General features: G+C 39.9%; 1 non-coding gene across 1 annotated transcript; it reads left to right on the forward strand.

Moving 5' to 3' along the window:
• Positions 1-6,973: 6,973 nt before the first annotated feature.
• On the forward strand, positions 6,974-7,080 carry LOC141625877 (small nucleolar RNA R71). Its single transcript, XR_012535623.1, has one exon. It is a non-coding gene; the product is annotated as a small nucleolar RNA R71 (small nucleolar RNA).
• The last annotated feature ends 3,796 nt before the right edge of the window (positions 7,081-10,876 follow it).

The following is a 10,876-nucleotide window of genomic DNA, read 5'->3' on the forward strand; positions in this document are numbered from 1 at the left end:
TTTTGCCATGAAAATGCAAGATTCTTACTCCTTTCCTACCAAGGGATCAAAATCTCAAAGAATATGCAAAACAAAGAACTAAAGATAATAAATGACCCAAATATGCACTAAAAAGCATGGGAACAAGGCTAATTCGGGGGCTAAAAATGCGCTAATTATGGTCACATCAAATATCCCCAAACCGAACCTTTGCTCGTCCCGAGTAAAGAGGTGACAAAGACTAATACCAATACTAACCTATCCTAATAATATAGCTGATATGAGACAATTAGCGGGTCTCACTCCGCCCCTTCAACTCACAACAAGACAACCATGAGGTAGGATGCCTTCTTGCAAGGCAAGGTGGGTCTTGCCAAAATGGCGACACATCCAAACATTAAGCACACAAAATCACATAATGGATGCATCTACAAAAGAATAGCCACTTCCTCATCAAGTGGGGGAGGCACTAAAGAGGAACAAATTTAAGAGCATGTAATCCTTCACAAATACTAGTTCAACAAATTACTAAGGCTAAGAGGATGGCACTAAATCACCTCCAAATGGTGTTAAACTAGACTACTTTCGTCCTCAATTTCCAAATGCTTTCGCCAAGAGCGATCAGATGGTGGTGGAATGATGATCCCTATGATGCTAGTAGCGTATGACATGACAAGTCTCGAATTCTCTACAAAAGTAAAGGTCATGGATCGTCCCAAGCTCGACCAAGTGGCTTGACAAAAGGCTTTTTGGGAATGAAATGCTCCAATCTTTATTCACAACGGGTGGATATGACTAGCATTCAAAATTGTCCTCATTTCACTTTCACATTTCAAAAATTTAAGATGGGGTTTGTCCCTTCCGGGCTAGTGTCCTTTGCTTTCGCCAATCGCTTATTAGGCAACCGGTTAACCTCTAGACAATAGCTCTTCGGGGTGATAGTCACTCTGTCTCTGGGCGGCCGAATTCACAACCGTGTAGGGGCCCAATTCAATGGATCCCGCACCAAAACACATCGAAGTGGTACGCCTCCATCAAAACAATTAAATTTCTCAACATTTCAACATTTTATAACATTTGAGGTTTCCTTGGCATTAAATTACTTCCACATGACAAAATTTTCGAAATGAGCACTTTCAAGCTTATTGATAGAAAAGTATTTTTGGGTTGCCTTACCACAAGGTCAATCAAGGTCACCTAGACAAGTTAACCAAGTCCACATCGCATCACGGGGTTGGATAGGTGACTCACATGCAAACTCTTGACTAGGCCTTGGGTCATGGGTCAAAAGACACTAGTATGACACTATCTAGGGTGTTTTACAACCATTCTAGTAGGCAAAGTCTTAAGTTGAACAAGTATTTGTAATGGCTTAGTTGCTCTTGTCAAAGTTACTAATTAGGCATTTTTCAAAACATTTCTAACATGCAACTACATGCCATGATGCAACTAATATAAACATCTTAATGCAAGTGATTCTATCAACTAATATGACATATAAACTAAATGCAAGTCCTAAGTTCACATTGTTATACCGCATCAATCAAAATAAAGCCACATAGTTATTAACATAAAGAGGAAAAAGGAGATTGGAAAGATCATACCATGCGGTCTTCATTATCCTCATGTCTCGGATGTGGCGTAGTCAATCAATGTGAACAAGGATAGAACAAACACAATATATACAAAACAATATATACACAAGACTACAAAGGGAAATAAATATGTTTTTGGGTTTTTCAATTTTCAAATTTTTATGATTTTCGAAATTTTTCAATTTTTTTGGATTTTTGAATGAGAGTTAAATGTTAGAATTCCCATCCCCACACTAATATGGGCATTGTCCTCAATGGCCAAAATGATGGAAATTATGCAAAGATGATGCATGATTTCTATGCTAAATGCAATCTACACTAAGCTATACTACATGATGCATGGTTTTTGTTATGACGGAGAGGATAATTTAAATTACCTCCCGTTGTGTATGCATTAACTTCCCCAAACCGAGTGAGACACTATTGCTAATGTCCAAGGATGGGTGTAGTTCATGCACACACTATGCAATGCATGAAGCTAATTTGTCATTTTGGATTTTGAAAATGGGAACAATAAAATGAGAACACCTCAATGGTAGTGAGGTGTGAGTCCTCTATGGTGCTAGGACTACTCCAACAATGATCAAGAAAAATAATAAAAACAAAGAGAGAAATAGACAAACCATAAGAGGGTAGGAGCCTCCAAGGCTTGCTAATCTTCCATCATGCTATCACCATCACTTTCCTCATTAGAAGTGGTCACATCGCCACTTCCCTCTTCATTTGCCTCTTCACTTTCTTCCTCATCTTGCTCATCATCATCTTCACCATCCTTCTCTCCTTCTTCACTTGCTTCCTCATCAATGTTATCATCAACTTCTTCATTACCAACAACCTCATTGTCACCCGAAACGACCCTAGATGCACCCGGAAATAGGACTTCTCTATCCGCCCAACTAGGCAAAGGACATGATGGGTCAAGTAGTCCTTGCCTAGCTAAGTGTAGGAGGGGTGGATATTGAGCCAAGTAAGCATTTTTCCGGTCCTCAAAGGCTTGCTTGTGCATTGCTTGCATGAGAAGAGTCACATAGTCATTTCTAGCTTCAACTCCTTCCGGCTTGAACTCTTGATACTCAAAGGGGTAAGGTGGTATGACAATGGAAGATGAGGGCATTTCAAGTTCACCCTTTTGTTTTTGAATAATATACTCGGCCTCTTTAGAAAGGGGAAGTAGATAATTTGTCCGGTGGACGCTTAGACGACAAATCTTTGAAGAAAAAGTGAACGATCTAGCTTCACTAGTGAGCCATCCATACTTGGTATCAAGAGGGTTATGAGCAACCCACTTGTATTTGTGTATCATAGTATGCAAATCAACAAGATGACCACCCTCCTTTGCTTTATACTTGTTATCCTTATTGAAGTTAGGATCAAAGTACTTAGCTAGGATAGTGACTAGGCCGCCATTGACAATAACGGTAGTGCCCTTCTTCCCACAATCAATGTTGAGCCATCTATCTACCAAGAGCCTCAAAGAATTGTAAGGCTTGGTGTGTACTCTTCCAATGTTCAAAGCCGATTCAAGGAGAATAAAATCAAGTTTGGTGAAATGGTTGGTATCTTTCCTTGCAATAATGGTGTTTCCCATGACCTTGTGCCATACTCTTATGCCCGGATGGTAGACTAAAAGAGCACGACTTGCATGAAAGTCCTCAAATGTCCTCCCGGAAATTGCCTCCCAAAGAGGGTCGGGGTCATACTTTCCATAATTCTTAAAATAACTCGGTTCATCACTAAGACCCAAGATTTCACTCAATTCCCTAAAGGAAACGCGTCTACTAACATTAGCTAGACGAAACTCGAGATTCTCCCTACTCTCAACTTTGGTGACTTTCAAAGAACTCAAAAATTCCAAGGTAAGGGAGGGGTATGTCAACTCTTTTGATTCAAACAATTTCTCTAACCCCATGGCTTTGAAAAAGGCTCTAGTTTGCTCAAGGACACCCAACTTTCCCAAGGTGTCTTCACAAATAAATTTGGTGGATTGAATTAATTTCCTAGCAAACTTGGCAAAAGTATCTCTATGGGTTTTGGAAATAAAAGTTACCTCCGGATAATGCAAAAGTTGATCGATTTCCGGAGTAGAAGATGTTGTTGCTCCCATAGAAGGTTGTTGTTGTTGTTTCACTTCCAAGTTTGGTGTTGCTACTACCATAGCCAATGGTTTCTTTGCTTGAAGAGCCTTTTGCCTTTGTGCAAGTGCCTTTGGTGCCTTTGTTGCCTTTGTTGCTCCCTTAGTCCTTGCCATTGATGATTTAACCAAGAAATGAATGAAAAATCTTCAATTTGTAGTGTACCCAAATCGATTTAAAGGTGAAAGGCTTTGCCTTTATGAATTCAAAAATCGACTCAAAGGTTGAAGATTTTGTGCTTGGTTTTGATTTTTGTTGAAAAAGGAGTGATTGATTTCTTGTTGAAAGGATGATTTGATTTGATTTTGGTGAATGTTGTTGAGGGATTTTGTTTTTGTGATGGAGAGGATGAGGGTTTTGATGTTTTGAAGTAGTGTTATGAATGAATGAATGAATGAATGAAGGTGGGAGGGGTTTTATAAAGACCGAAATTTTCGAACTGCAGGGGCAATCCGTGCGGATTCTGCCCAATACGGGCGTATTCTGCACTTTCTGGGTTTGATAAAACTCGCCTAAAGACGGGCGGATTCAGAAGAAGACGCTCGGATTTTCTTGATACGGGACGGGCGGATTCTCTTGAAGACGGTCGGATTTGAGTCCAGGAAATTTTGCTTGTTTTCCTTAGCAGAGAAGACGGGCGTCTTCTATCCAAGACGGACGGATTTGCAGAGACGGGCGGATTGCTGCTCGAGACGCCGGATTCTCTTCTTGTCAAAAATATTTCAAAATTGCATCTCATAGGGACGTGCGTCTTCAACCCGATGCGCTCGGATTGCGGGGAAAACGGGCGGATTCTCTTGAATCCGCTCGGATTCTACCCTTTTGTACCCGGATTCAGTTCCATCCGTGCACAATGCATTTCCCTTACCATTCTTCTATTCTTCTTCAAATCTTGTGTTCGTCATTGTGGGGGCACTACTAAGGCATGGATAGCCTAGGCAATTGTTATCCCCACACTAAGGTAAAGCACTAGACATCAATTGAAATTGTTAGTCCCTTCCTCACTTCTCTCAAACATAACAAATATCTTGATCAAAGTAAATAAAATAAATCCAAAGATGACAAAAATGCAATACAAGAATTGAAATGCGAGTTAGGGAGTTAGAAATATTTACAAGTGGTGGTTTAGGGAGGACTCCACCAAACTCTCATTCTTGATGAGATGTCAAGGGGGCATGTTCAAGGTGTTGTTGATGTTGCTCAACACCTTGAAAAAGTAATCAAAAGCTTGTTCATTATTATGGTAGAGGTCTTCAATAGTCCTTTGCCCTTGTTTTTGGTCTTGATCGATGGCATTACCAATGTAGGGATTAAAAATCCCTTCAAATTCGTCGTCCCAAAGACCACAAACTTCATTAAGTTGATCATTGAAAATCTCTTGATTCGATGGAGACAACTCTCCCAAATTCTTCTTTTGGCCAATGAGGCCTTCCTCTTCTTCTTTGGTTGATTTTGATGAGTTTTGCAAGCTCTCCTTGTCACAATTCACTTGCTCTTTGAATTGAGCATCTTCAATTTTTTTCTTCCATTGGAGTTACGATTTCTTCCTTTCATCCTTTCGGCTATAATGATCAATCATAAAACATGGTTCATGCAAATGAGGAGCTCTCATAGTCTTGTCAAGATTAAAGGTTATGCTTTCATCTCCCACTTCTAGAGTGAGCTCACCATGTTTCAAATCAATCACCGCACCCGCGGTGTGTAGGAAAGGTCTTCCTAGAATGATTGGAATGTTGGAATCTTCCTCCATATCAACAATGACAAAGTCCACCGGGATGAAAAACTTCCCAATTCGTACGGGGACATCTTCCCATAGCCCTAATGGTGTCTTTGCCGATCTATCGGCCATTTGGAGTGTGATGTTGGTGCATTTAAGCTCTCCCATCCCCAACCTTTTACTCACCGAGTACGGCATGACACTCACATAAGGCTTTGTTGATCGTTGTGTCGCCAATGGTACACGGTATTGAGAAGCTTCCCGGATCCTTTAACTTTGGAGGTGAACTCCCTTGAAGTATTGCACTACTCACCTTAGTGAAGGCGATAGTCTCAAGCTTCCGGATCGACTTCTTCTTTGTGAGGATATCTTTCATGTATTTCGGATAGGCCGGCACGTGATTGATTAATTCCGTGAAAGGAATCGATACTTCCAAATTCTTCACAATTTCCATGAACTTTCCAAGTTGATCATCAAATTTGGGCTTGGCTTGACGACTTGGAAAAGGAAGTCTAATCACAATGGGCTCCTTCTCCTTGACCTTGTCTTCATTTTTCTTTTAACTTTCTTCTTTTGATGATTCTCCATCTTTGGAGCTTTGCACAATTTCTTCCTTGTTACTAGCTTCCACAACTTCATCCTCAACTTGCTTCCTTGGTGCTTCATACCTTGTACCACTTCTCAAGTGAATGGCACTAACCGTTTCATGTCTAGGGGGATTACTTTGAGGTGGTAATTGCACCTTTTGTCTTTGTGAGCTTGAAGATGCTAGTTGAGTCAATTGTGTTTCCAACATCTTGGTGTGAGCTAGGATGTTGTTGATGGTGGTTTCCTTTGCTTGGCTATCTTTTTGCATTTGAGTGAAAAATTCTTGTTGATTCTTTTGCATTTGGAGGACCGCTTTTTGGACATCAAAACCTTGGTCATTTTGGTGATTGTATGGATTTTGATTTTGGTAACCTTGGTTTTGATTGTAAAAGGGTCTTTGATTTTGGTTTCTCATGGGTGGTGGAGTGTATATTGTTTGAGGGTTTTGAACATTTTGGCTTTTGTATGAGAGATTTGGATGGAATTTGGTGTTTTCATTGTAATAGTTGGAATAAGGGGTACCACTCTTGTATGCTTGGAAAGCATTCACTTGTTCATTTGTTCCCCTACATTCACCTTGGTCATGTCCCAAAGTTCCACAATTCTCACATATCCCACTTGGGATTGATGAGGATGCCGTCATGGCATTAACATGATGCTTTGGTGATTTTGAGACTTCTTCAAGTCTAGCCATAACTTTTTCAAACTTCAAATTGATTGTGTCAATATGAGCACTAAGTTGAGCACCCAATTGAGTAACGGAGTCCACTTCATGCTTTCCTCCTCTAGTAGCCTTGCGAGGTCTACTATATTGTGAGTTATGGACCGCCATTTCCTCAATCTTGTTCCAGGTTTGATTGTCATCAACTTCGGTGAACATTCCATTTGATCCCATGTTGAGAATGTTCCTTGAATCCTCATATAGACCATTCCAAAATTGTTGTACCAAAAACCATTCGCTAAGTCCATGGTGAGGACATGAGCGACAAATTCCCTTGAACCGCTCCCAAGCTTCATACAAAGATTCTTCATCCCTTTGCTTAAAACCCGTAATTTGAGCTCTTAGCATGTTAGTCTTTTCCGGTGGGTAGAATTTTTTGTAGAAGGCTAGAGCCAACTTCTTCCAAGAATCTATTCCGAAGGTGGCCTTATCAAGGCCCTTCAACCATTGCTTCGCGGTGCCGATTAGATAAAAAGGAAATAAGACCCATCTAATTTGGTCTTGAGTCACACCTGTTTGAGAGATTGCATCACAATAGTCGCAAAAGGTTTCCATATGAGAATGAGGGTCTTCACTAGGCAACCCCCCAAATTGGCTCCTTTCAACTAATTGGATGAAGGCGGACTTGGCAATAAAATTTCCGGTTAGATGTTGCGGTGTAGGAGTACCATTTGGTAGGTTCTCCTCGGTGGGTACGGAGTGTGACGAGAATTTAGGCATTGTAGGTTGATTTTGTGGGGTATTGTGTAATGGGTTCTCCTCTCCTTCTATTGCGAAAGGATTGACGAACTCAATAGTTGGTTGAACAACTTCACTAATACCTCTTAAATTCCTCCTAACAAGTCTCCTATTGTTCGTCAAGGTTCTTTCGATTTCACGGTCAAAAGGTAACAAATCACCTTGTGACCTTCTAGACATACAAAATATCAAACAACTCGAAAATAATTAGAACAAACCTTGAGGAATTTTACTTCCCCAAGGCGAAGAAAGACACAACTAATAACAATAAAAAGGAAATCTAAATCAAACAAACACCGTCCCCGGCAACGGCGCCATTTTTGATCGGTCCGTTTCGTGTGAACAATTAAAGGTATGGTCGTTGGGTCACGTCCGAATCAAAACACAATTTATAACTTCACAAACAACTCTACAATTAGTAAAGAGGCAAGTAAAGGTCGGATCCCAAGGGACGGGTATTGAAATGAGATTTCTATTGAAACTAGTGGTGTCTTAGGGGTGTCACAAATTGGGTTGATGTAGAAGGTCACTAACTAAAATAGCAATGAAAATAAACTAGCAAGATGAATTAAAAGGGGTGTAAACAATTGATTAAAAAGCACTAGGGTGTCATGGGATCATAGGGGAATCATGGGAATTGATCATACAAACATGTTTTCAAATTATAAGCAAGCAATAATTGTTGTGATGGATTGAGTTGGGTTATATCTTACAATCCTAGGAAAGTTTGGGTCCCGGAGCCGAATCGATTAGATTGTACAACACCTACAAGTCGACTTAATCTTCCCTACTCAACAACATGCATGGTCTAATGAGACTCGAGTTGGGTTATGTCTTACAAGTCTCATTGAAAAGATAGAAGATGATAGTAAATGCAAGGATTCATAGGCTTAGCATTTCATCAAATATAACATGTGCATGAGTTGAGATCAAAACAAGCAAGCAAATAAAACATGAAAACATATTAATTTAAGCATGAATCATTCCCCATGTTGGTTTCCCCTAATCACCCATTAACCCTAGCTAAGAGACTACTCACTCATTATCATGTTGATCATGCTAGCAAGGTTGTCAATCATACCAACAATATGAAACATGATGAATAAATGAAAGTAATTAACAATAATTAAAAAGGGATTAAGAGAATTATACCTACTAATGATTCCAATAATAAAGCAAAGATAAAAGAAGTACTTGATGCTTGATTGAGAGGTTGTCAATCTCCCAACAATAACCCAAATAATCTTCAATTACCCAAAATAAAGGATGAACAAAAGAGAGATTAAGGAAATAAAACTTGTATTAGAACTTGATTAATTGTTGATTACAAAACTAAAGAGAGATTTTATTGATATTAACTACTCTAATTATTGATAAGAAGAACATGCTCCTCTAATTAGACTAATGGGGTATTTATAGTGGAAATTAGGGAGGATGCATTAGGGTTAACTAAGGGCTAAACTAGTAATTACACTTTTTAGATTGAGCAGGGAGGAGCCGGTATTTTCCGAAGGAAGGGCTTCTTTCTTTTTAACTTGGAGAAAAGGAAATCGTGCTGTAGAGGAATCCGGGCGTATTGGGGTCGGGACGGGCGGATTCTGGTGGTGGAAGACGAGCGGATTCGAGGGAATCCGGGCGGATCTCAGCGGTGCAATCCGAGCGACTTTGGAGGAAACCGCTCGGATTGTGCTGTGAGGAGACGGGCGGATTGGAGACAATCCGCTCGGATTGTAGCTCAGCACAAATTCTTCTTCTTTTCGTCCCTTTTCTTCATGAAATCCTTGGGGATTTCCTTGGGGACTCAAGGATCCTTTCTCAACATTGCTCATCTACTATCATATGTACAAAGGCCTTCTAATCTTGTCTCTCCTTGATGCTTGGACATTGAATTCGATCAATTTAATCTTGTTTTGCCATGAAAATGCAAGATTCTTACTCCTTGCCTACCAAGGGATCAAAATCTCAAAGAATATGCAAAACAAATAACTAAAGATAATAAATGACCCAAATATGCACTAAAAAGCATGGGAACAAGGCTAATTCGGGGGCTAAAAATGCGCTATTATGGTCACATCAGGCATGTAGTTGCATGTTAGAAAATTTTGCGAAACCGTCTACTTGGGAAGCTTGACAAGTATACATAGGCCCTAGTAGATGCTTTTTCTTCTTAAGACTTTGCTTGTTAGAATACTTGTAAAACACCCTAGGATGTGTCATGCTAGTATCCTTTGACCCATGGATTAAGGCCTAGTCAAGAGTACCTTGTGGTGTGATAACTCCTTGGCTACCGTTTATTCCAAGGTGACCCTTGAAACCATGTGTCCATCATCCATGTTCTACCACATTTTTGTCATCAAAGGGAATGGGCACAAAAAGAAATTATTCAAATTTGAGTTCAATGAAATGAAAAGTGAAAGGAAGTTTGCAAAATGCATCAAATGAAGAGAGGAGCAAAAATAGACTCCTAAAGCTTCAAATATAAGGCACCCTCACTACATATGGGGTGACTTTGAAAATGTTCAAAAAGAAATGCAAAATGTTGAGAAGTTGCCAAGTATTGAAATGCCAAAAATCAAAAGAAATGGCAAAACAAAGTGTTCTCAAATGTTTTATGCCACAAGAAATTGGGGGGAAAACAAACAACAAAAGCAAACTCCCAAAATGAAACTCAAATACTATCGATCCCTTTATCCATCGTATCCATTTTTGTGCATGGTAGAGAGGGGACGGCCCTTCTTCTTGTCTAGGCAAGAGAGGGAATTCCGCGATCCTCCAGTGTTTCTAACACCATAGGGAGTATACTCTTGACAAAAGCATTTAACGATTGAGTACAAAGGTACCCTAGCTTGACACAACTTGGACGTGATTTATTGGTATCTTTCTAGGCTTAGTAGTTTGAAGAAATTGCATCTATGAAGGAGTGTGTAGCCTTGAATTGCTTCCCCTTTAGATAATTTCCGCCACTTAGATGAGGAAAGTGGCTATTCTTTTGTAGATGCATCCATTACTTGATTTTATGAGCTTTAATGTTTGGATTTGTCGCCATTTTGGCAAGACCCACCTTGCCTTGCAAGAAGGCATCCTACCTCATGGTTGTCTTGTTATGAGTGGAAGGGGCGGAGTGAGACCCGCTAATTGTCTTATATCGGCTATGCTATTAGGTTAGTTTAAATAACGGTCCTAGTCTTTGTCACCTCTTTACTCGGGACGAGCAAGGGTTCGGTTTGGGGATATTTGATGTGACCATAATTTGAGCATATTTAGTCCCCAAATTAGCCTTGTTCCCATGCTTTTTAGTGCATATTTGGGTCATTTATTGTCTTTAGTCCTTTGTTTTGCATATTTTTTGAGGTTTTGATCCCTTGGTAGGAAAGGAGTGCAAACCTTGCATTTTCATGGCAAAATG

This window comes from Silene latifolia, chromosome X (assembly GCF_048544455.1).
Source record: "Silene latifolia isolate original U9 population chromosome X, ASM4854445v1, whole genome shotgun sequence".
NCBI classification, from domain to species: domain Eukaryota; kingdom Viridiplantae; phylum Streptophyta; class Magnoliopsida; order Caryophyllales; family Caryophyllaceae; genus Silene; species Silene latifolia.